The sequence below is a fragment of the Triticum dicoccoides genome, chromosome 6A (assembly GCF_002162155.2).
Source record: "Triticum dicoccoides isolate Atlit2015 ecotype Zavitan chromosome 6A, WEW_v2.0, whole genome shotgun sequence".
Taxonomy (NCBI): Eukaryota; Viridiplantae; Streptophyta; class Magnoliopsida; order Poales; family Poaceae; genus Triticum; species Triticum dicoccoides.
This window is the reverse complement of record NC_041390.1, coordinates 622,513,449-622,537,884: the sequence shown is the minus strand read 5'-3', so window position 1 is coordinate 622,537,884 and position 24,436 is coordinate 622,513,449. Positions and strand designations below refer to the sequence as shown.

The window sequence follows — 24,436 nt, the reverse complement described above, 5'->3', positions numbered from 1 at the left end:
AAACTAAATACTTACAGTTTTTTAGTGATTTCTTTTTGCTTTTAGGTCACAAAAATTATAAACTTTCTATTAGTGCCATTAGTTTTAAATTTTAAATAGTTTAAATTTGAATTTTTAAAAATTTGTGTGAATCACTAGTTTATGAATAACTTTACTATAAAATTAGAATTTTTTTCTTCTTTGCTATTTATTTTTTATTTATACTTACAATTAAATACTTATAGTTTGATTTTAGGTCACAAAAATTATATTCTTTTTGCTATTGAAGAATATTATAGTTTTATTTTAGTTGATCATAACATAATATTTTAATTGATTGTTTTTATTTTCATAAAAGTTTTGTAGTTTATTCTGTTTGCTATTAATTCATTCTTTGAGCTAAAATGACTCTGAAATTGGAAAGCATTTCAAAATGAACTCTGAAAAGGTTGAAAGTTGGCATGGTATCATCATTTCACCCACATAGCATGTTCCAAAAAGTAGAGAGGGTTATGACAAAAACTTGATGCACTTCGTGTACAAAATGGACAATCACTTTCGAAGTATCAAAGTTTCAAACCATAAGACATGAAAGCATTTCAAATGAACTCTGAAAAAGTTGAAAGTTGGGATGGTACAATAATTTCACCCACATAGCATGTGCATGTACAAAACGGACAATGGTAGCATGTTCGTCTGTTACAAATTTGGCATGGTATCATCATAATAGTTGCGGGAGAAAGTCTTCACTTTTTCTTCGCTTGTGTCATTTGCTTATTGCGCCGTAACCATGGATAATCTTCACTGTTTATCAGGATGCTTGGGTCAGCCTTGACATTGAAGGGAGGAATTTCATGAAACTTTTCATAATCTTCAGACATGTCTGTCTTGCCGTCCACTCCCAGGATGTCCCTTTTTCCTGAAAGAACTATGTGGCGCTTTGGCTCATCGTATGATGTATTTGCTTCCTTATCTTTTCTTTTTCTCGGTTTGATAGACATGTCCTTCACATAGATAACCTGTGCCACATCATTGGCTAGGACGAACGGTTCGTCAGCGTACCCAAGATTTTTCAGATCCACTGTTGTCATTCCGTACTGTGGGTCTACCTGTACCCCGCCGCCTAACAGATTGACCCATTTGCACTTAAACAAAGGGACCTTAAAATAAGGTCCGTAGTCAAGTTCCCATATGTCCACTATGTAACCATAATATGTGTCCTTTCCGCTCTCGGTTGCTGCATCAAAGCGGACACCGCTGTTTTGGTTGGTGCTCTTTTGATCTTGGGCGATCGTGTAAAATGTATTCCCATTTATCTCGTATCCTTTGTAAGTCAATACAGTCAAAGATGGTCCCCTGGACAACAAGTACAACTCATCACAAATAGTGTTGTCACCTCTGAGACGTGTTTCCAACCAACTGCTGAAAGTCGTGATGTGTTCACATGTAATCCAGTCGTCGCATTGCTCCGGGTGTTTGGAGTGCAGACTGTTCTTGTGTTCATCGACATACGGGGTCACCAAGGTAGAGTTCTGTAGAACTATGTAGTGTGCTTGAGACCAAGAATATCCGTCCCTGCATATTATTGAGTCTCTTCCAAGAGTGCCTTTTCCAGTCAGTGTCCCCTCATACCGCGATTTAGGGAGACCTATCTTGTTAAGGCCAGGAATGAAGTCAACACAAAACCCGATAACATCCTCTGTTTGATGGCCCATGGAGATGCTTCCTTCTGGCCTAGCGCGGTTACGGACATATTTCTTTAGGACTCCCATGAACCTCTCAAAGGGGAACATATTGTGTAGAAATACGGGCCCCAGGATGACAATCTCGTCGACTAGATGAACTAGGACGTGCGTCATGATATTGAAGAAGGATGGTGGGAACACCAGCTCGAAACTGACAAGACATTGCGCCACATCACTCCTTAGCCTTGGTACGATTTCTGGATCAATCACCTTCTGAGAGATTGCATTGAGGAATGCACATAGCTTCACAATGGCTAATCGGACGTTTTCTGGTAGAAGCCCCCTCAATGCAACCGGAAGAAGTTGCGTCATAATCACGTGGCAGTCATGAGACTTTAGGTTCTGAAACTTTTTCTCTGGCATATTTATTATTCCCTTTATATTTGACGAGAAGCCAGTCGTGACCTTCATACTGAGCAGGCATTTAAAGAAGATTTCTTTCTCTTCTTTCGTAAGAGTGCAGCTGCCAGGACCTTTATACTGCTTCGGAGGCATGCCGTCTTTTTCGTGCAAACGTTGCAGGTCCTCTCGTGCCTCAGGTGTATCTTTTGTCTTCCCATACACGCCCAAGAAGCCTAGCAGGTTCACGCAAAGGTTCTTCGTCACGTGCATCACGTCGATTGAGGAGCGGACCTCTAGGTCTTTCCAGTAGGGTAGGTCCCAAAATATAGATTTCTTCTTCCACATGGGTGCGTGTCCCTCAGCGTCATTCGGAACAGCTAGTCCACCGGGACCCTTTCCAAAGATTACGTAGTGTAAATCATTGACCATAGCAAGCACGTGATCACCGGTGCGCATGGCGGGCTTCTTCCGGTGATCTGCCTCGCCTTTGAAATGCTTGCCTTTCTTTCGACATTGATGGTTGGTCGGAAGAAATCGACGATGGCCCAGGTACACATTCTTCCTGCATTTGTCCAGGTATATACTTTCAGTGTCATCTAAACAGTGTGTGCATGCGTGGTATCCTTTGTTTGTCTGTCCTGAAAGGTTACTGAGAGCGGGCCAATCATTGATGGTCACGAACAGCAACGCCTTAAGGTTAAATTCCTCCTGTCTGTGCTCATCCCACGTACGTACACCGTTTCCATTCCACAGCTGTAAAAGTTCTTCAACTAATGGCCTTAGGTACACATCAATTTCGTTGCCGGGTTGCTTAGGGCCTTGGATGAGAACTGGCATCATAATGAACTTCCGCTTCATGCACATCCAAGGAGGAAGGTTATACATACATAGAGTCACGGGCCAGGTGCTGTGATTGCTGCTCTGCTCCCCGAAAGGACTAATGCCATCCGCGCTTAAAGCAAACCATACATTCCTTGGGTCCTTTGCAAACTCATCCCAGTACTTTCTCTCTATTTTTCTCCACTGCGACCCGTCAGCGGGTGCTCTCAACTTCCCATCTTTCTTTCGGTTCTCACTGTTCCATCGCATCAACTTGGCATGCTCTTCGTTTCTGAACAGACGTTTCAACCGTGGTATTATAGGAGCATACCACATCACCTTCGCAGGAACCCTCTTCCTGAGGGGCTCACCGTCAACATCACCAGGGTCATCTCGTCTGATCTTATACCGCAACGCACCGCATACCGGGCATGCATTCAGATCCTTGTATGCACCGCGGTAGAGGATGCAGTCATTAGGGCATGCATGTATCTTCTCCACCTCCAATCCTAGAGGGCATACGACCTTCTTTGCTGCGTATGTACTGTCGGGCAATTCGTTATCCTTTGGAAGCTTCTTCTTCAATATTTTCAGTAGCTTCTCAAATCCTTTGTCAGCCACAGCATTCTCTGCCTTCCACTGCAGCAATTCTAGTACGGTACCGAGCTTTGTGTTGCCATCTTCGCAATTGGGGTATAACCCTTTTTTGTGATCCTCTAACATGCGATCGAACTTCAACTTCTCCTTTTGACTAATGCATTGCGTCCTTGCATCGACAATGACCCGGCGGAGATCATCATCATCGGGCACATCGTCTGGTTCCTCTTGATCTTCAGCATCTTCACCCATGGCAGCATCATTGGGCACATCGTCTGGTTCCTCTTGATCTTCACCAGCTCCCCCCGTTGCAGCATCACCGTATTCAGGGGGCACATAGTTGTCATCGTACTCTTCTTCTTCGCCGTCTTCCATCATAACCCCTATTTCTCCGTGCCTCGTCCAAACATTATAGTGTGGCATGAAACCCTTGTAAAGCAGGTGGGAGTGAAGGATTTTCCGGTTAGAGTAAGACCTCGTATTCCCACATTCAATGCATGGACAACACATAAAACCATTCTTCTTGTTTGCCTCAGCCGCATCGAGAAACTCATGCACGCCCTTAATGTACTCGCGGGTGTGTCTGTCACCATACGTCCATTGCCGGTTCATCTGCGTGTGTTATATATAATTAAGTGTCCAGATTAATAGAAGTTCATCATCACATTAAAACCAAAGTGCATACATAGTTCTCATCTAACAACATATAGCTCTCCAGAGCATCTAATTAATTAAACCATACATTGAAACTATGTAAAACATTTCAATGCGAAAACAAATGTGATCATAATCGCAACCAAGGTAACAATTGATCCAACGGCATAATGATACCAAGCCTCGGTATGAATGGCATATTTTCTAATCTTCAAGCGCATTGCATCCATCTTGATCTTGTGATCATCGACGACATCCGCAACATGCAACTCCAATATCATCTTCTCCTCCTCAATTTTTTTTATTTTTTCCTTCAACAAATTGTTTTCTTCTTCAACTAAATTTAACCTCTCGACAATAGGGTCGGTTGGCATTTCCTATTCACATACATCCTAGATAAATAAAATCTATTTCACGTTGGTCGGCATAATTTTCATAAACAATAAATGAACCAATAGTTATAAAGATAATATACATACCAAATCCGAATCATAGACAGGACGAGGGCCGACGGGGGCGGATACCAAAACCATCACACTATATAAGATGCAATAATAAATGTAAGAAAATGATACAAGTATCTATCTAAACATACAAGTAAGAATATTTTTCCTTTCAGAAAGAAGATAAGAACAAGAGGCTCACCACGGTGGTGTCAGTGATGAGATCGGCGCGGGTGATCGACAGCGGTGAAGACGGGGACGGGGCGTGACGGACCGCTAAATCTAGACAAATCTCGAGGAAAATGGAGCTTGGAGGTCGAGCTTCGAGAGGAGAAAGCTTAAGTAGTGTGGCTCGGGCATTCCATCGAACACCTCATGTGCATAGGAGGTGAGCTAGAGCACCACAAAGCCCTCTCCCCCTCGGCCAGAAAAAACAGAGCACTGTGCTCTGCTCTTGCGCGAGGGGGTATATATAGGCACCTCATTGGTCCCGGTTGGTGGCATGAACCGGGACTAAAGGGGAGCCTTTGGTCCCGGTTCAAGCCACCAACCGGGACCAATGGTGGTGGGCCAGGAGCGAGGCCCATTGGTCCCGGTTCGTCCCACCAACCGGGACCAAAAGGTCCAGACGAACCGGGACTAATGGCCCACGTGGCCCGGCCGGCCCCCTGGGCTCACGAACCGGGACCAATGCCCACATTGGTCCCGGTTCTACACTGAACCGGTACTAATGGGCTGAGCCGGCCTGGACCATAGCCCTGTTTTCTACTAGTGGTAGTATAAGAAGTATAGGCGGAGGCAAGAGATATAAATATGGTCCAAGCCTCACTACTCCTCTTCCCCAGAGGGCTTACGACAGGACCGAGGAGCAAACGAATGCCATAGTGCGGGCAGAAGTGGACGCCCATTTTGGACCGAAACCGCCACCGCCGCCAAGGGAGAAAGTGCCTGCGGAAAAGATTGATCACTTTATTCATATGGCTCAACCACCAGCTCCCAAGCCTGTTGACACAGACTATGAGCGCCACATCAGGAAGTTAAATCGAGCACGTCTACAGAAGGAGGCGAGCTCGAGCTCGAGCAAACAACAAGCAGCTGTCAAAAAATGCGGGAAAACCGTTCCCCAGGTGGGAGAACAGGCGGCGCAATCGATCCCCTCGCTTGTTGTGCCAACAACACGTGATAGTACGTGCGCCCAATATTATTGTGGGCAAATGTTTTACGTTCCCGAGGTGGGCAATGTGGTAATAATCGAGGAGCATATAATGCAGGCTGAAATTCTCAACATCACTGTTGGACAACTCCTCGAGATCGAGCCCATGCCTATGCTTAAAGAGGAGGAAATAAAATGGAAATATGTCCGGGGCGAACCTTTGGTCAAGCCAGACGAGGTCAAGAAGCTCCCAACGAGAATGTATGAATTGCATCAATGGTACATGGACATTACCAAGATTTCCAATCGAGAGTCCCTCATGGTGAATGTCAAGAAGGATCATTACTACCATGAGAAAGTTGTGTTTGTTGAGTATTCAGAACTATTTCAGTTATACAATCAAGACGCACTTGACAAATCTATCGTCAGTTGCTATTGTCTATAAGTGATTTTTTCTGTAATTTAAGTCTAAAGCTAGCTATAGTGATCCTTTTGATCAATCATTACCTGTAATTATTCTCACTATATTCTTTTCTGTGGTATTATGCAGGATGAAGATGTATGAAATGAAAAAAGGTGGACGCTTTTGCATTGGTTCATTGACCCAAACACCGTCAATGAATACACATGGAGAATAGATGCATATCATGAAAAGCATGTAGAGGACAGCATGCTAGAGTTCTTGAAGCGCCTCAAATACAATGAAGATATACTACTTCCTTACAACTTCCAGTGAGTCACACTGTCTTGTACTACAAATTCTCTGTTTTTGCCTACTAGCTAGCTACATGTTTTTGCTTACATATGCCCGCTTAATTAAGACATGCAAATGTGTGTGCATGCAGATTTCATTGGATCTTGTGTATCATTAAAGTTGACGCCGGAACAGTTGAAATACTGGACTCACTACTCAAAGCAAATACTGACTATAACATCTTGTTTGGGATAGTCAACAGGTAATTTCAATCATTATTAACTATATATCTCGGCCTATTTAATTCATCATTTCATGATATGAACTATTTAATAACCCCTTTATTCATTTTCTTTGTCGGCGGGCGGGGCTTGGGCAAGGTTCATCAGCGTCACTCCAGGCGAATGGAAACAAAAGCTGAAATGGTTTCGACCCAAGATAAGTAATTAAGTAGTACTAGCTAGCTAGCTGCCATCTCTTTAATTATCATGCTTGATTAATTATTATATGATCAAATTCCATTCTCGTAAAGGCCCTGAAGCAGGCGCAGGGGGCTGATCTATGTGCATTCTGCGTTTGTGAGAACATTCGCATGATGGCGTCCGAAAGGAGCAGATCTCAAAGACAGGAATGGGTATGTTTGTCAGAACACTATTCACAATTTTTACACCATTATCGATATCTAGTCACACAACTAATAAACATGCATATTGATCTCCTTCTTAACAGTTCAAAGAGGTGCGGGACAAGCTCCTAGAAACGGAGCGCGTACAAGCACTTTAAGAGGAAATAGCGGGATTTTTGCTCGACCAGGTCATAGATCCGAAGGGAGAATACCATTACCCGCTACGGTCCCCATGAACCACTTCCAATTGTCATCGTACTCCGAAGGCACCAATTAGGCTAATGTCACTGGCTCCGAAGGCAACATGTAGGAGAAATTGTATGTAGCTATACATGTGTGTATGTGTGAATTAATATGGTGGTTTGTGAGACATTTGATGATATATATATATATATATGATTGGTTCTACTAGAAATTCTATTTATATATGCATAACGTGTACAATGTGTAGTATCGTAAAATACCAGCAAATGAAAAAGAATTAAATGGAAAACACAAAATTAAATGAAAAATAAATCATAAAACCAAAAAAACTCAAACCTTGTAGTACCGGTTGGTGTTACCAACCGGTACTAAAGGGCTCCCGGCCCCCGGAGCTGGCTCGTGCCACGTGGTTGCCCTTTAGCACCGGTTCGTGCTGAACCGGTACTAAAGGAGGGGCCTTTAGTGCCCACACTTTAGTGCCGGTTATGGAACCGGCACTAAAGGGCCTTAAGAACCGGTGCTATTGCCCGGTTCTGCACTAGTGGCCTTTAGTCCCGGTTCGTATAAGAACCGGGACTAAAGGGGGGGCTTTAGTAATGACCCTTTGGTCCCGGTTCCAGAACCGGGACTAAAGGCCCTTATGAACCGGGACAAATGGCCCTTTTTCTACTAGTGACATAGAAGGGAGCCACTAACGAGGTTCTTCTTGATGGCGGGGACATACTGCACGTTCTTTAGCTGCACGATGCTTCCCGAAATAAACTTCAGATCGACCGTGCCAACACCATGAACAGAAGCACTCGCGCCATTCCCCATCAATACGGACCCGTGGCCTGTGACCTGGTAAGAAGTGAACAATGAAATGTCAGCACACACATGAACACATGCACCTGTGTCCATCCACCAATCGGTAGGGTGAAACACTGAAAAAACAGTAAATAAATTACCGTACCCAGATGCACCATTCTCATTGTTGCCCACAATCATGTTGACAGACTGGGAGTCCTGTCCTGACTTCTTTTACTTGTTTGGGCACTTGTTGGCCCAATGTTTAACCGAACCACAAATGAAGCAGCCCTCATCTTTCTTGTTCTTCTTGAAGGTCTTCTTACCCTTCTTCTTAAAGTCGGTATTCTATTGGACACCATTCTTTCCCTTGGGCTTGTCGGAGTTATGGTTCCTCTGGTTCACCATGTTGGCGACAGAAGTCCCTTCGGCCTCTTTTCCATGCGAGTCTTTTGCCCTCGAATTCTGCTCAACACTCAGATGGCCAATGACATCCTCCACAGAGAATTCACGCCTCTGATGTTTCAGAGTGGTGGCAAAGTTCCTTCAGGAATTAGGGAGCTTAGCGATTATGCAGCCCCCGACAAACTTGCCCGGTAACTCGCACTTAAGAAGCTCAAGTTCCTTAACAATGCATATTATCTCATGAGCCTGCTCCAATACAGGACGGTTTTCGACCATCTTGTAATCGTGGAACTACTCTATAATATACATCTCGCTCCCAGCGTCGGCGGCCCCGAACTTAGATTCGAGCGCCTCCCACAAGTCCTTGGTGACATGCACATGTAAATATGTATCGATTAGTTTATCTCCGATCACGCTAAGAACTGCTCCGAGAAACACAACGGTGGCCTCCTTGAACGCCTTCTCCTGTTCAGGAGCAATCGTTCCCGTGGAGACACTGGTGACCCAGAACACATTCATAGCCGTGAGCCATAAAGTGGTCTTAGTCTGCCAACGCTTAAAGTACGTACCTGTGAACTTATCCGGTTTCAGTGCAGCGGTAAAGCCACTTGCCAAAAAATTCCTACACATAATAGGTTTTTGGATTGTTGAGTAAATATGCAATTTCTCGATTAAATTAATCCACGAGTAAATCACTAGCATGGCATTGACACAAATAAACGCATACTGATATTCAGTCAAGCATGCACGTACTACGCTAATAAGCGGGATAAACGAGTTATACCCTCCAGTAGGCCTTGTAGAGGCCGCTGCGGCGGTGGACATGGTGATGATGAGGGCGACGCGGACGTAGAGGAAGTAGACGAATCGGAAGCGAGCAGTCGCGTAGTCGCTGCCCAAAAATCTATTCGTCCCTCTCCCGTATAGGAACGGACGGGATGGAGTCACCAGCGGCAGCAGCAGGTCTGAGCTCGGCTAGGCTCAATCCCGCAATCCGCGGCGCGGCGGGCGGCGGAGGAGGAGTGCGCGAGGGCCTCTTCTCTTCTCAAGCTCCAATACATGTAGAAGAGAAACCCTTATAAGGAGGTCCAACTTCTCTTCCATTTCCAGGGTGAGACTAAATTTCCCACTACACCTAGTGCCATACAACCTACATAGGCCTTTAGAGATTTTTCAGAAATTGCTATATGGGCCTAGAGCCCATCTCAAATTTCAGCATCTCCAAAATCTGTATCTGCTAGACACACACACTGAAACGACGCCGCAGCTCAGTGATGCTGGTACCGTGTGCAGCTCCGGGAGTGGTTGTGCGGCGGCAGACGAGGGGCTTTCCGGCCAACCTGCAGCCCTGGGAAGCATCTTTACCTCGCCGATTGGGCGCACGAGAGCTTGGCGGGGCGCAGCTTCATCGAGAGGAACTGAGGAAGACGGCAACAATGGCGGACGTGCTTGATCGAGCGAGTGGCTGGTGTCGCCGCAGTAGCTAGCCCGACATGCTAACGGCGATCGGTCAATCTGGCCGGAGCCTGTGGTGGATGAAGCGCGAGAACCGCGAGACCACATGGACATCACCGTTCTGAGCGTACGCGAGCGTCGATACTCGATAGTAAATACACGTGCCACGTCGGCGGAGGTATCGCACTGGCGGCGAGGTAAAGATGGCTAGGCAGTGCCCTTCGACGGGGAGCCATCGCACTGGCGGCGACTAGGCAGTGTCCCGGCGGGGGGCGCGAGTGTTTCACCGGCCGAGTTGTGCTACTCCAGAAGTCCAGATCGACCAAGCATGGGCGCCAGGATCAGAATCCCACCCGATTGGCAGTTAGCCCATATTTTTTTTTTGCAGGGCGCAGTTAGCCCATTACTAAACAGTATAACAGAGTCACCTACGAACTCACACAGTGATTTGACACTTTAGACTGTCCGATCAACTCAATCAACGTTCTGGATCATTCTGTCATATCCCAGCGTCCTTTTCTACCGCTCCCACCCCGAACATCCAGGTCGTCCCAAACGATAATGGGCTGCTGCTCCGAAGATCGATCTAGGCGGCCTCCCGTTCACCGATGAGAATACATGCGACAGCTGTGGCGGCTTCCAGATCTCAAAAAAAAAAACGGTGGGGGCTTCCTTTACAACGCGGCACGCACGGCACCCTAGCATCCCCCGTCCGCACAGCGGCATCCCGGAGCAGCGGACTCATGGTTTGGCGGTGGCTTCTTTTGATGCTAGGGTGCTTGCTGCAGGGGAAGAAAAAGGGGCGGTGAAGGAGAGACGGTGTGCCAAGGTCGTCCTTGCCCTCCGGCCTTCAACCCCGGCCCTTCGTCACTTTCATCTGCGGCTCGGAGTCAATCTCTGGCGACGGACGTGGATTTCTCTCCCCAGCCTGCGTACTTTGGCAGGCAAACGCCCACGAGCCACGAGGAAGATAGAAGCTGTGCAAGTCCCTTTTCTTTCTGCTTTCTCTCAACTTCAATATGAGAATAGTGCGGGTTTATTCTCACATATCTGTTCGAGTTTGTTATCATTTTCATGTACCTGTATAGCTGACGGGCTTCAGGATTGTGCACGCACAGCGTGAAAAATATGATTTTTATTTCTTAATTCTAATTCTATGTCACTTGCAGTACGTCATGTTCAAAGACGTACTCCCTCTGTTCGGAATTACTTGTCTTAAAAATGAATAAAAATGGATGTATCTAGAACTAAAATACATCTAGATACATTCATTCATCTGACAAGTAATTCCGGACGGAGAGAGTACATTCCCATCCTCCCATGCGTTAGAACTGAAGATTAGCATTCATATGGAACTGTAGGTTTTACTATTTGACACACGTTTATCCACTTATGTAGACAACGAGCTTTTGCATACTGGATGAACATACAGAGAAACAACTGAGCGTTCTTTTATATTTCAAAACTCTTAATCTTGTTCTTTTTTTACTAGAAAACTCTTCATCTTGTTCATTACTGGTATGAGCCCTAACTAGACCTTGAATTTTCAACAAAGGGCACTTTTCCCTTGGGTGTTCAAGCGCCATTACATACATGAGCATTGCTGCATTGGTGTTTTACTGCTTTAGAATTGGACTACATCTTTTTGTCGGTAATATATATTTTTTTTTTTGCGGGGGTCGGTAATATATTTGTGCTAGAATAGAACCAATGTTATGTATTCAAGTAGAATCAATCTTTCTCTATGGCCCTGGACTTGAGTAACTACAATTTGAACTATTTCAACAATATTAATTATTTGAAATTTTCAATTGGTTTTTAATATATTTTTTCTTGAGAACGGGCGGGCGCGGCAAAGCACGCTTTCATGGTCTAGTTTAATCCTGGCATCAAGCCCGGCGTCGACGCAAAAACAGGTGTCAGGCGCTTAACCTTTTTTCCCCCTTTGTACGAGTTTAAGCCTTGTTGTGTAGCGACAGATTCGACTACCGGTTTTCCCGCTAGTTAGCGCCTAATTAAGCGCTCAGCGTTGAGTGAAAGAGCGCTCCAATATTTTTTGTTTGACGATATTTATTTTTTAATCCATTAGCGCCTATCCTAAGAGTCTAGCATTGCATTGCAGATGCCCTCAGACGTTTCAACTTTCAACGCCGAGGGAGAGAGAAAGACGGGGGAAGAGGGGAAGGAGAGGGATGAATATGACGTGCGGACCTGTATTGTCAGTGAGAGTAGCAGGTGAATCCCAGTTGGGTTGTCCTTTTTCCCAGTGTGCCAAACTGGTAAGGTTGACATTGACCAGGATCAATAAGTACGCGGTACGATTTCAGGGATTAAAAAGTGAGGGTTTAATTTCGACTGGGCCGTACGAATATAAGGTTTTCTCAGACTTCACCCAACAAAAAACCAGACAAAAAACCGTGCCTCTAACGAAAGGAAAAAAACAAAAATGCATTTCTTTTTTTTTTTGTTCCGAGAGGCACGACCGTGCCACTCACGAAAGCAAAACCGTACCTCCTGGGGAAACAAAACCGTGTCTATCACAGAAGAAAAAAAAATGAAAACACTTTTTTTTCTGGCTTGCTCATAGAAGCAAATCTGTGCCTCTCACGGAAGAAAAAAAACATCTTTTTGCGCAAATTTTTTAAAGAATTTTTTGTCCAAAAGCTAACAAAGACCGGTGAAAGCCCGAAAAGCCAAAAAGAAAACATTTAAAAAGCCGAAAACGCATGCGAAAAAAAAACAAAGGAAGCGCCAAGAGTGCGACACGTGGTGGTGGCTGAAGTGGCGCGCTCTCAGCACACCCAAGTGACCCTTGGGGTGGCTCCCCGAAAGAGCGCTCCTTCGTTAGTTGCTCCCGAGACGTTTGCGTTGCTAATTTACTTTCTTCGGTAGGGGCATCTATAGCCGCAACTTGCAAAATTGGGCCCTGAAAGGTCCGCCCAAGGACAATGATTAGTTTCTTCCGAGACGTTTGCGTTGCTAATTTACTTTCTTCGGTAGGAGCATCTATAGCCGCAACTTGCAAATTTGGGCCCTGAAAGGTCCGCCCGCGGACAATGATCTGGTGGACCTCAATTTTTTTTCATTTGCAACCACAAATCATATTTCGAAAACAGCTAATACATGCAAACACATCCACGTCGATCATTTTGGATCTCTAGTCCGTGTTGGGCCGGCGGGGCTGTTATAAACATCAAATAAATTGCTGGTACTTAGGATTTTCAACCGTATTGGGCCGGTGGTTTATGACGTTTAGTCCCACCTCATCGAGTGAGGAGCTAGTCGACCGGCTTAAATAGCTGGGTCGTCCAGAAGCGATAAGTTCCAGCCATCAACGATAAATACTACACTATGACTGGAATAAATTCCATTAGTAGAGAGCAGTATAGGCAACTCTCCTTGGCAAGACAAAATACTACAGTACAAATTTGCGTTGTCTTTCAATTTCTCCTAATCTGATCATGCCCCTGAATTTCCTCTTTCATTCAGATGATTGAACTGAAGACAGATATTATGATGCTCCTTCCATGGAAATAGACAGAAAACTAACAGTAGCATCAGCGAAAGTACAAAGCTCACATTAGTTAAACCTTTATGCTGAAAAATCCATTCACCTGCATGTATACAACAAGAGTTGCAGGAATCAGGAAGCTGAGTTGGGAGAATCAGAAAAACAGAATTCAGAGTCACAGCCTCACAGGTGTGGTGCGGGGTCGAGTTGGGACGGCCTGCAGGTAGGCGGTAGGGATCAACCACGACAGAACCCACCGGCGGACGTGGCGTCCCGGCAAGCAGAGGACTGGAGCCCGCCGCCGCCGCCGAGCAGTCTGCTGAAAAATCATGGAGGGCAACGGGGATTCTGGTGGCCATCGCAGGTGGAAGCTTGGGGAATGACATGGCCACTGTTTTTCAACAGAATTTAACTAAGCCTTGCTTGGTTTTCCAACAGATAACTAATACACCAGAGACCACGCAGATCACTGGAAGAAGAGAATTCCTTTATGCACCAAATGGTTTAAGAATAAGACTGTTACCACATTTCAGTTCGAGGGCAGTGTTCCTTACTAATGCGATAGAGACGGCTTACTTTGCACAGGTTAATCAAAAGACAGGCCTACTTTATTTCAAAAAACAAAATAAAAATCTGAGGTCTACAGTTATGTGCATATTATGTTGGTCTAGACGTCTAGTGATTATAATGATTGACGAAGACAAATCTGTTCTTGGACATGTACGGTACGGCTGATGATGTTAGAAATCAGGACAGCTGATTTTCACCACATCGGTGTAGCAGATTGCAATAACAGAGTAAGATGTTAGAAATCAGGACAGCTGATTCTCACCACATCTTCTGATTGAATATCAGTTTAACAGTGTAAGATGACAGTTACAGTTTGCACAACAACAGACAAGTTTCAGAATGGCGAAAATAACAGAGATCGTTTGGGGAACCTCTAATCTTTTCATCACAACAACTCTGCGCTCCCGACTTTATTGAACAACTATGAACCACACCATTTGTTCCTAAATAGAAGACATTTTGGCAGTTCAATTTAAACTATCAAAACCTCTTGTGTTTGAAAACAGAGGTAGTAAATAATTAAATAATATAAATAAACAGCACAGATATAGATTTTTGCGGTAAACAAGATTGCACAATGAAAATTCAATACCGCACTACACACCAGAGCATGCATACAGCTCACACACTAACATGCACGCACATAACAGAATCCAGGTCTGGAGAGTACAAAGAATTAAAACCAAACACACAAGTCATAAGTACATCCAGAAGAGGCACACGAATTACACAAAACAGAAAGGATTCAGATACAATGAGGCGTGAGACTGAAAGAAGATGACAGGGCATCCCTACCGGCAGCTGCCTCTTTATTCAGGATGATAAATGAGTGGGGCAAACACTGACCGGAGCAAGTTTCCAGTTGATGGAGAGTAATCAATCACTTGCTCATGGAGGTGGAGGTAGCAACAGTAGCTCCATATTCTCGGTGTCCATGGCGTGGCTTGTGCTTAAACTCAGTATGGTTGGGGTGCTTTTCAAGTGCTTGTCTCACTTGATCAGGGACGTAGTCACCATTGAGCTCGACACATTTCAACTTGGGAAGGCAGAGGACTCCAGAAATGGACTCCATTTTGGCAAAGGACCACACAATCGTCTCGAGCTTGGGAGCCGCTCCAGTGTCAAATGTAATGTTGGTGATGATGCCGTCATCGACGACCAAAGACTTTAGGATCTTGAACTCTTCATCTTTGAATGTGAGCCCGCTTCCGGCGTATGAATTACTCCGAAGCCTGAGGCAACGCAGAGCTCTAAGCTTGCCAAGGACGCGCATATAATCTTCCCCCAGGTAAGTCTCGCTCAGTGTTATCTTGGTAAGTTGATCAAGCTCTGTAATCCAGATGAGAAGACCACTTCTGATGCCGTTAATGTTTAGGCTCTGAAGAAGTTTCGGAGGTGAGCCTAATGTGACCACCTCCTCTGCACCAAGAGTATCCTTAACTTTGGATGCTTGGTTGATCTGGATTGACAAGGAGCGTAGGCAACCGTGTAATTTTTCAATCTGTTGGAACAAAAGACCCAAGCCACCTTTACTACCACCAAGAATCACGCCTAGTTTCCTCAGCCGCAACAGATGACCAACATCAGTTAAATCATTAACACTGTCGGAAACATCAACATGGGATAGTGTCTCCAATTTTTCCATTCCTTTGATGCCTCTAGGAAAGCGCACTGCCATAAACAAATGCTGAGACCCATCGGAGGTTTTGCCTGGAGACCCTTTCGGGCCAGAAAGAAGATGCTTTAGCATTGGAAGCATGATTGATCTTGTGGCGAATGACTGTACCGCTGTGTGCCGGATGTCTAAGGTCTCCAGACACAGCAGCCTCTCGATTTGCTTGGGTAGTTCAGTGATATCAGTGTTTCTGAGGCTCAAGTACTTCAACAGTATTATTTTACAAATGCTCTTCGAATGCCGCTTCTTTAAGCCTCTGCAACCTTCTAGATCTAGCATCTTCATAAGCTGCCACTGAGATGACTTCGCCAAGTCTGGAAGAAATGCCACAATGCCATCGCCATCAACTGCTTTCACGGAATGATCGGCATGAGTTGTTTGCACCCTAGTTCCCAAAGTTGACATCTCTAGCAATCCTGGTGGTGACTTCATGCACAACACGATGCAATGTAAATGTCTTGATCTTTCCCGCGTCATTGATCTCCACAGGTTGAATGAGACCCCTTGAGAGGAGCGCATCGAAACAGGAACCGGCTTCATCTTCTGCACGATTCTCCCTTGAGGTTATCAGCCCTTCAGCTATCCATCTTGTACATACAGTTGTTCTCCTAATGGGGTCACCTTCTGGGAAGATGGTTACATACAACAAGCAGCTCCTGTACTTGGCAGGCAGGTCATTGTAGGAGATCTTTACCATTTGCTTTGCCACACTTTTGTTTGAGTGCCGACAACCCTGTAAGGTTTTTTCAAAGTGGTCTAACTGTGTTTTACCTCTTCCAGGGTTAACATACAGAAGATGTTGGAACATCTTCATTGCAAAGACATCGGGGTGACATAAGTATAAAATTTCTCGTATATGATATTCAGAGCCTCCAGAACCTTCAACAAGCTCCTTGGTTTTACTGCAGAAAGCGCCAAATAGAGTTTGTGGCTTGAGGATTTTATAGGGGGACTCCACTAAATGAGCATACTCTGTGGTAATGACTATAGCGCTACCAGGAGAGCCATGAGCAGTAACATGTAGCACAGCAGACCTTATTTTATCCCAATCACTCCTATAGACACCTGGAAGAATGATCAAGAATCGTTTACCTTTGAGGAACCCCTCAAGTTTCCTGGTGAGTTGCATTGCCTCATCATCCTCGTCATCACCCAGTGATGTTTCTGTACTCTTCTCCGCTTCCACCCTGGGCACGTCTTCTTGTTCAGCTAGAACTAGAAGGGGCGCCACTTGGTGCAGTATTTCCCGCAGTAATACGACAACAGAACCCACTTTGAACGTGCTGACGCAGGCTTTGCAACTAAATGAGCTGATTTCCTGCTCATGTAGTTTCTTAGCAATATGAACTGTGAAATCCCTATCCGCTCGTCCAGAGTAATCATCCCAGGTCATCAGGAATATCCTTGGGTGTGATTCCCCGTTTGCTACCTCAACAAGAAGTTCCTCCTCAGACAGAAGCACGGACTTGATAGTATCATCAATGATTTTCTGTTCATAAGCCTCTTTGTTCTCAGACGACGAACAATTGACAAGAAGAGCGCGTCTCCGGGCATCTTTCAGCTCGGCTTCTGGTCCGTCGGGGGCTTGTAAGTCGTCATCCATGAATGTAGCGCCGTCCTGGTCAGCAGCCGGTGGCACGGTGATACCGTATCTCAGCTGCCTGTGTCCCACATCATGCGCCTTGACCTTGAGCTCCCGGATCCTCGTCGCAATCCGGTGCCGCTCCGGGATGGTGCGCACATACCGGACGATGTGCTGCAAGTAGCCCAGGAAGCCACTGGCATGGTGGCCAGCGTCTGTGATGCTGTGGATGTAGAGCTCGACGTTGCCCTCGCAATCGCGGGCGAGGCCGACGACCTGCTTCATCCAAGCACGGACATGGCGATCGAGGTGGTGAGCCTCCATGAGGTGGAGAAGCACGCCGTTCATGCACTCCATCTCTTCCTTGATGAACTCCACGTCGCCATGGAGGCTGCCGAGCAGCTTCACCTCGTCGACGAGAATGGCCGTGAGGCGGCCGAGGAGCGAGTCAAGAGCGCCCTGGGCATCCATCTTGCTTGGTTTGGAGGAAGTGGTGTGCACGCCAGTGGAAGCAAAAAGCAAAGGAAATGAGAGACGTTGGATGGAAGTTGTAGTTGAGACTTGAGATTTGGGAACTGCATAGGCAGCAAGAGGCCTCTTTTTGTATTCCAGTTGCAGACGTGCACGTCGACCAAAGAGGTTGCAACTCCAACATGACTGACATTATACTTGGTTTTTGCCCCATTTGCAGCCGGCCATTGGGTGCCTCTTCCAAAGCCCAAACGTTATATATTATCTGTCAGTTTAATTCTTCCAGACTGCTGCATCTCGAGGCTATATCACATGCACACATGTGGTGAATTATCGTTGCGAGGCTATCTATGAGTTCCAACGGTTAGAAAATGGCAATGACTGGTTAGTCAGATCTTGACACGGTTGGTTCGCGTTCATAAGCATCAATCTCGCACTGCGAATCGTGCACATGGTCAAGCCCAGCTTCCGGTGACTCTGAGATTAGTTTAACTACGGTTATCTATGACCTTTTTTATTCTTTATATGCTGCGAGGATCGATGCACTACCAGAAAAACTTGTTTTGCCGACAGCCATATCTATGCCAACGGCCCCTATCGGCATATATGGGCATACCCCGACGGCCCAATAAAAGCCGTCGGCGTATAACCATCTATGCCGACGGGGGCCGTCGGCATAGATAAGCCGTCGGCATTTCTCCGAATATACCGACGGGGGCCCTCGGCATAGAGCAGGCCTTCGGCATATCGCGTGGGCCCGTCTACCCGGGCGGCGACGGCAGTTTGACGGCGTCAGGCTACGCCGACGGGCTAACGGTGACCGTCGGCATAGCTACGCCGACGTCATCGATCCGCCACGTCATCGATCCGCGTCGTTCGCCGGTCCCGTGGGGTGGCATTTCTATGCCGACGACTAGGCCGTCGGCATAGGCCTGGCCCATGGTTTTTGCCGTAGGCGTAGATTTCTAATAATATTTTTATATTTTTTGTATTTTCTCTTGTTATTTTTTATTTTTTTCAATACTAATTTCATTAACTTAAATGTACAGAAAACATATATCGATTGCCCCCCACACGGGCCTTCTTCCGTCGTGTCACGGAGAGGTTAGACGGGACGAGCCGGGTACCTGTGGGGGGTAGCAATGCCGCCAGGTGTTGCGGTGGGCCCTCCTACGGTTGTGGAAACGTGGTGGCAGGCGCAGGCACGCGGCTCCGGGGTGTGCCCCCTCCCCCCTCACGGGCGTCGATGCCGCCGTGCCCCGGAGGGGGGAAACGGCCACGTCGGGCCGACGCAGAGGGAATCTTGGGGTGGGTTGTGCCGGGACTGTGTTGGGGGTGTAGCTATGGCTGGGCTATGACAACAAGGTGAAAAGGTCCACCGGTCAAACTACGTCCAGCGAAAGTTAAAGGGATAGACCCGGCGGTCGTCTGTGTCAGGGTTAGATGGGACGGGGTACCTGGGGGTAGCCGCCAGGTGTTGCGGTGGCCCTCCTACGGTTATATAAGAATGGTGGCAGGCGTAGGCACCCGGCACGCGGCTTGTATGAGGTCCCGGTGCGACGCTCCGGTGGCATTGCTACCCCCCTAGGGCCCCCGTCCCGCCTAACCCTGTAGCGTTTGACCACGGGATCTACCCCTTTGACTTTGCACGAACGGGCTTTGAACAGTAGACGTATCCACCCGGTTGTGTAAGGTCAGCCCATAGGCCCACGGCAACATCTGGCCCGGATGTTGCTCCAAAGTGTTCCTATGGGCTGACCTAACACAACCGGGTGGGGAGGTCCACTGGTCAAAGCCCGTCCGTGTAAAGTCAAAGGGCTAGATCCCGTGGTCAAACGCGACAGGGTTAGGCGGGACGGGGGCACTGGGGGTAGCAATGCCACCGGAGCGTCGCACCGGGCCCTCATACATGCGGGGTGGTGTGGTGGCATGTCCGAAGAGGCGGGACGCGTCTCCGGTGCATGGCCCCCCCTCACGGACGGCGATGACACGGTAGTAGACGTTCTGCGGTAACGATGCGGCGTTAATATTACTAAATACTCGGAGCGCGATAAAATCATGAGTTTTTTTGCACGACGTGGGCACATGTGCTATAGGAAGGATGGTATTTTTTCATAATTTTTGGTGATGGAGAAGTATCCGAAAAATTCCCTCTACGCGGATTGCCCTTCGCGCGTCTACGGCTGTGGCCGGCGGCCTCCGGGGGCTAGCATGCCGCCAAATCTTGCGTAGGCGGCCTCTCACAAGTCTGGAAGTGTTGTGGCAGTTGCAAATGCCCAGCACGCGTGTCCGGGGTGTGCCCCCCCTCACGGACGGCGCCGCCGCCGGCACCTGGAGGGGGGTGTTGGGGAACGTAGTAATTTCAAAAAAATTCCTACGCACATGCAAGATCATGGTGATGCATAGCAACGAGAGGGGAGAGTGTGATCTACGTACCCTTGTAGATCGACAACGGAAGCGTTTGGTTGATGTAGTCGTACGTCTTCACGGCCCGACCGATCAAGCACCGAAACTATGGCACCTCCGAGTTCTAGCACATGTTCAGCTCGATGACGATCCCCGGACTCTGATCCAGCAAAGTGTCGGGGAAGAGTTCCATCAGCACAACGGCGTGGTGACGATCTTGATATACTATTGTCGTAGGGCTTCGCCTAAGCACCGCTACAATATTATCGAGGACTGTGGTGGAAGGGGGCGCCGCACACGACTAAGAATATGATCACGTGGATCAACTTGTGTCTCTAGGGGGTGCCCCTGCCTCCGTATATAAAGGTTCAAAAGGGGGGGTGCGGCCGGCCTAGAGGTGGCGCGCCAGGAGGAGTCCTACTCCCTCCGGGAGTAGGATCCCCCCCCCCTTCCTAGTTGGAATAGGATTCACGGAGGGGGGGGAGAGGAAGGGGGGCCGGCCCCCTCTCCTTGTCCTATTCGGACCAAGGGAGGGGAGGGGCGCGCGGACCATCTTTGGTTGCCTCTTCTCTTTTCCACTAACGCCCACTAAGGCCCATATATCTCCCGGGGGGTTCCGGTAACCTCCCGGTACTCCGGTAAAATCCCGATTTCACTCGGAACACATCCGCTATCCAAATATAGGCTTCCAATATATCAATCTTTATGTCTCGACCATTTCGAGACTCCTCGTCATGTTCGTGATCAAATCCGGGACTCCGAACAACCTTCGGTACATCAAAACGTATAAACTCATAATATAACTGTCATCGAAACCTTAAGCATGCGGACCCTACGAGTTTGAGAACAATGTAGACATGACCGAGACACGTCTCCGGTCAATAACCAATAGCGGGACCTGGATGCCCATATTGGTTCCTACATATTCTACGAAGATCTTTTATCGGTCAGACCGCATAACAACATACGTTGTTCCCTTTGTCATCGGTATGTTACTTGCCCGAGATTCGATCGTCGGTATCCAATACCTAGTTCAATCTCGTTACCGGCAAGTCTCTTTACTCGTTCCGTAATACATCATCCCGCAACTAACTCATTAGTTGCAATGCTTGCAAGGCTTAAGTGATGTGTATTACCGAGAGGGCCCAGAGATACCTCTCCGATGATCGGAGTGACAAATCCTAATCTCGAAATACGTCAACCCAACATGTACCTTTGGAGACACCTGTAGAGCACCTTTATAATCACCCATTTACGTTGTGACATTTGGTAGAACACAAAGTGTTCCTCCGGTACACGGGAGTTACATAATCTCATAGTCATAGGAACATGTATAAGTCATGAAGAAAGCAATAGCAACATACTAAACGATCGGGTGCTAAGCTAATGGAATGGGTCATGTCAATCAGATCATTCAACTAATGATGTGATCCCGTTAATCAAATAACAACTCTTTGTCCATGGTTAGGAAACATAACCATCTTTGATTAACGAGCTAGTCAAGTAGAGGCATACTAGTGACACTCTGTTTGTCTATGTATTCACACATGTATTATGTTTCCGGTTAATACAATTCTAGCATGAATAATAAACTTTTATCATGATATAAGGAAATAAATAATAACTTTATTATTGCCTCTAGGGCATATTTCCTTCAGTCTCCCACTTGCACTAGAGTCAATAATCTAGATTATACAGTAATGATTCTAACACCCATGGAGCCTTGGTGTTGATCATGTTTTGCTCGTGGAAGAGGCTTAGTCAACGGGTCTGCTATATTAAGATTCGTATGTATTTTGCAAATCTCTATGTCTCCCACCTAGACTAGATCCCGGATGGAATTGAAGCGTCTGTTGATGTGCTTGGTTCTCTTGTGAAATCTGGATTCCTTTGCCAAGGCAATTGCACCAGTATTGTCACAAAAGATTTTCATTGGACCCGATGCACTAGGTATGACACCTAGATCGGATATGAACTCCTTCATCCAGACTCCTTCGTTTGATGCTTCCAAAGCAGCTATGTACTCCGCTTCACATGTAGATCCTGCCACGATGCTTTGTTTAGAACTGCACCAACTGACAGCTCCACCGTTTAATGTAAACACGTATCCGGTTTGCGATTTAGAATCGTTTGGATCAGTGTCAAAGCTTGCATCAACGTAACCGTTTACGATGAGCTCTTTGTCACCTCCATATACGAGAAACATATCCTTAGTCCTTTTCAGGTATTTCAGGATGTTCTTGACCGCTGTCCAGTGATCCACTCCTGGATTACTTTGGTACCTCCCTGCTAAACTTATAGCAAGGCACACATCAGGTCTGGTACACAGCATTGCATACATGATAGAGCCTATGGCTGAAGCATAGGGAACATCTTTCATTTTCTCTCTATCTTCTGCAGTGGTCGGGCATTGAGTCTGACTCAACTTCACACCTTGTAACACAGGCAAGAATCCTTTCTTTGCTTGATCCATTTTGAACTTCTTCAAAATCTTGTCAAGGTATGTGTTTTGTGAAAGTCCAATTAAGCGTCTTGATCTATCTCTATAGATCTTTATGCCTAATATGTAAGCAGCTTCACCGAGGTCTTTCATCGAAAAACTCTTATTCAAGTATCCCTTTATGCTATCCAAAAATTCTATATCATTTCCAATCAGTAATATGTCATCCACATGCAATATCAGAAATGCTACAGAGCTCCCACTCACTTTCTTGTAAATACAGGCTTCTCCAAAAGTCTGTATAAAACCAAATGATTTGATCACACTATCAAAGCGTTTATTCCAACTCCGAGAGGCTTGCACCAGTCCATAAATGGATCGCTGGAGCTTGCACACTTTGTTAGCTCCCTTTGGATCGACAAAACCTTCCAGTTGCATCATATACAACTCTTCTTCCAGAAATCCATTCAGGAATGTAGTTTTAACACCCATCTACCAAATTTCATAATCATAAAATGCGGCAATTGCTAACATGATTCGGACAGACTTAAGCATCGCTACGGGTGAGAAGGTCTCATCGTAGTCAACCCCTTGAACTTGTCGAAAACCTTTTGCGACAAGTCGAGCTTTATAGACAGTAATATTACCGTCCGCGTCAGTCTTCTTCTTGAAGATCCATTTATTCTCAATTGCTTGCCGATCAACGGGCAAGTAAACCAAAGTCCATATTTTGTTCTCATACATGGATCCCATCTCAGATTTCATGGCTTCAAGCCATTTTGCGGAATCTGGGCTCACCATCGCTTATTCATAGTTCGTAGGTTCATCATGATCTAGTAGCATGATTTCCAGAACAGGATTACCATACCACTCTGGCGCGGATCTTACTCTGGTTGATCTACGAGGTTCAGTAGTATCTTGTTCTGAAGTTTCATGATCATTATCATTAGCTTCCTCACTAATTGGTGTAGGTGTCGCAGAAACAGGTTTCTGTGATGTACTACTTTCCAATAAGGGAGCAGGTACAGTTACCTCTTCAAGTTCTACTTTCCTCCCACTCACTTCTTTCGAGAGAAACTCCTTCTCTAGAAAGGATCCATTCTTAGCAACCAATGTCTTGCCTTCGGATCTGTGATAGAAGGTGTACCCAACAGTCTCCTTTGGGTATCCTATGAAGACACATTTCTCTGATTTGGGTTTGAGCTTATCAGCTTGAAGCTTTTTCACATAAGCATCGCAGCCCCAAACTTTAAGAAATGACAACTTTGGTTTCTTGCCAAACCATAGTTCATAAGGCATCGTCTCAACGGATTTTGATGGTGCCCTATTTAACGTGAATGCGGTCGTCTCAAAAGCATAACCCCAAAACGATAGCGGTAAATCAGTAAGAGACATCATAGATCGCACCATATTGTTGGGGAACGTTGCAGAAAACAAAAATTTTCCTACTCGTTTCACCAAGATCATCTAGGAGTTCATCTAGCAACGAGTGATTAGATGCATCTACATACCTTTGTAGATCGCGAGCGGAAGCGTTCAAAAGAACGGTGATGATGTAGTCGTACTCGACGTGATCCAAATCACCGATGACCAGCGCCGAACGGACGGCACCTCCGCGTTCAACACACGTACGGAACAGCCACGTCTCCTCCTTCTTGATCCAGCAAGGGAGGGAGGAGAGGTTGAGGGAGATGGCACCAGCAGCAGCACGACGGCGTGGTGTTGATGGAGCTGCAGTACTCCGGCAGAGCTTCGCTAAGCACTATGGAGGTGGAGGAGGTGTTGGGGAGAGAGAAGGAGGCAACCAAAGGCCAAGGCGTTCAGGTATGAAGTCCCTCCTCTCCCCCCACTATATATAGGAGGGCCAAGGGGGGGTGGCC

At 46.4% G+C, this 24,436-nt stretch overlaps 1 pseudogene; it reads right to left on the bottom strand.

Annotated features, from left to right (window-relative positions):
- Window positions 1–14,809: 14,809 nt before the first annotated feature.
- On the bottom strand, window positions 14,810–17,710 carry LOC119314738 (annotated as a pseudogene).
- Window positions 17,711–24,436: the final 6,726 nt, after the last annotated feature.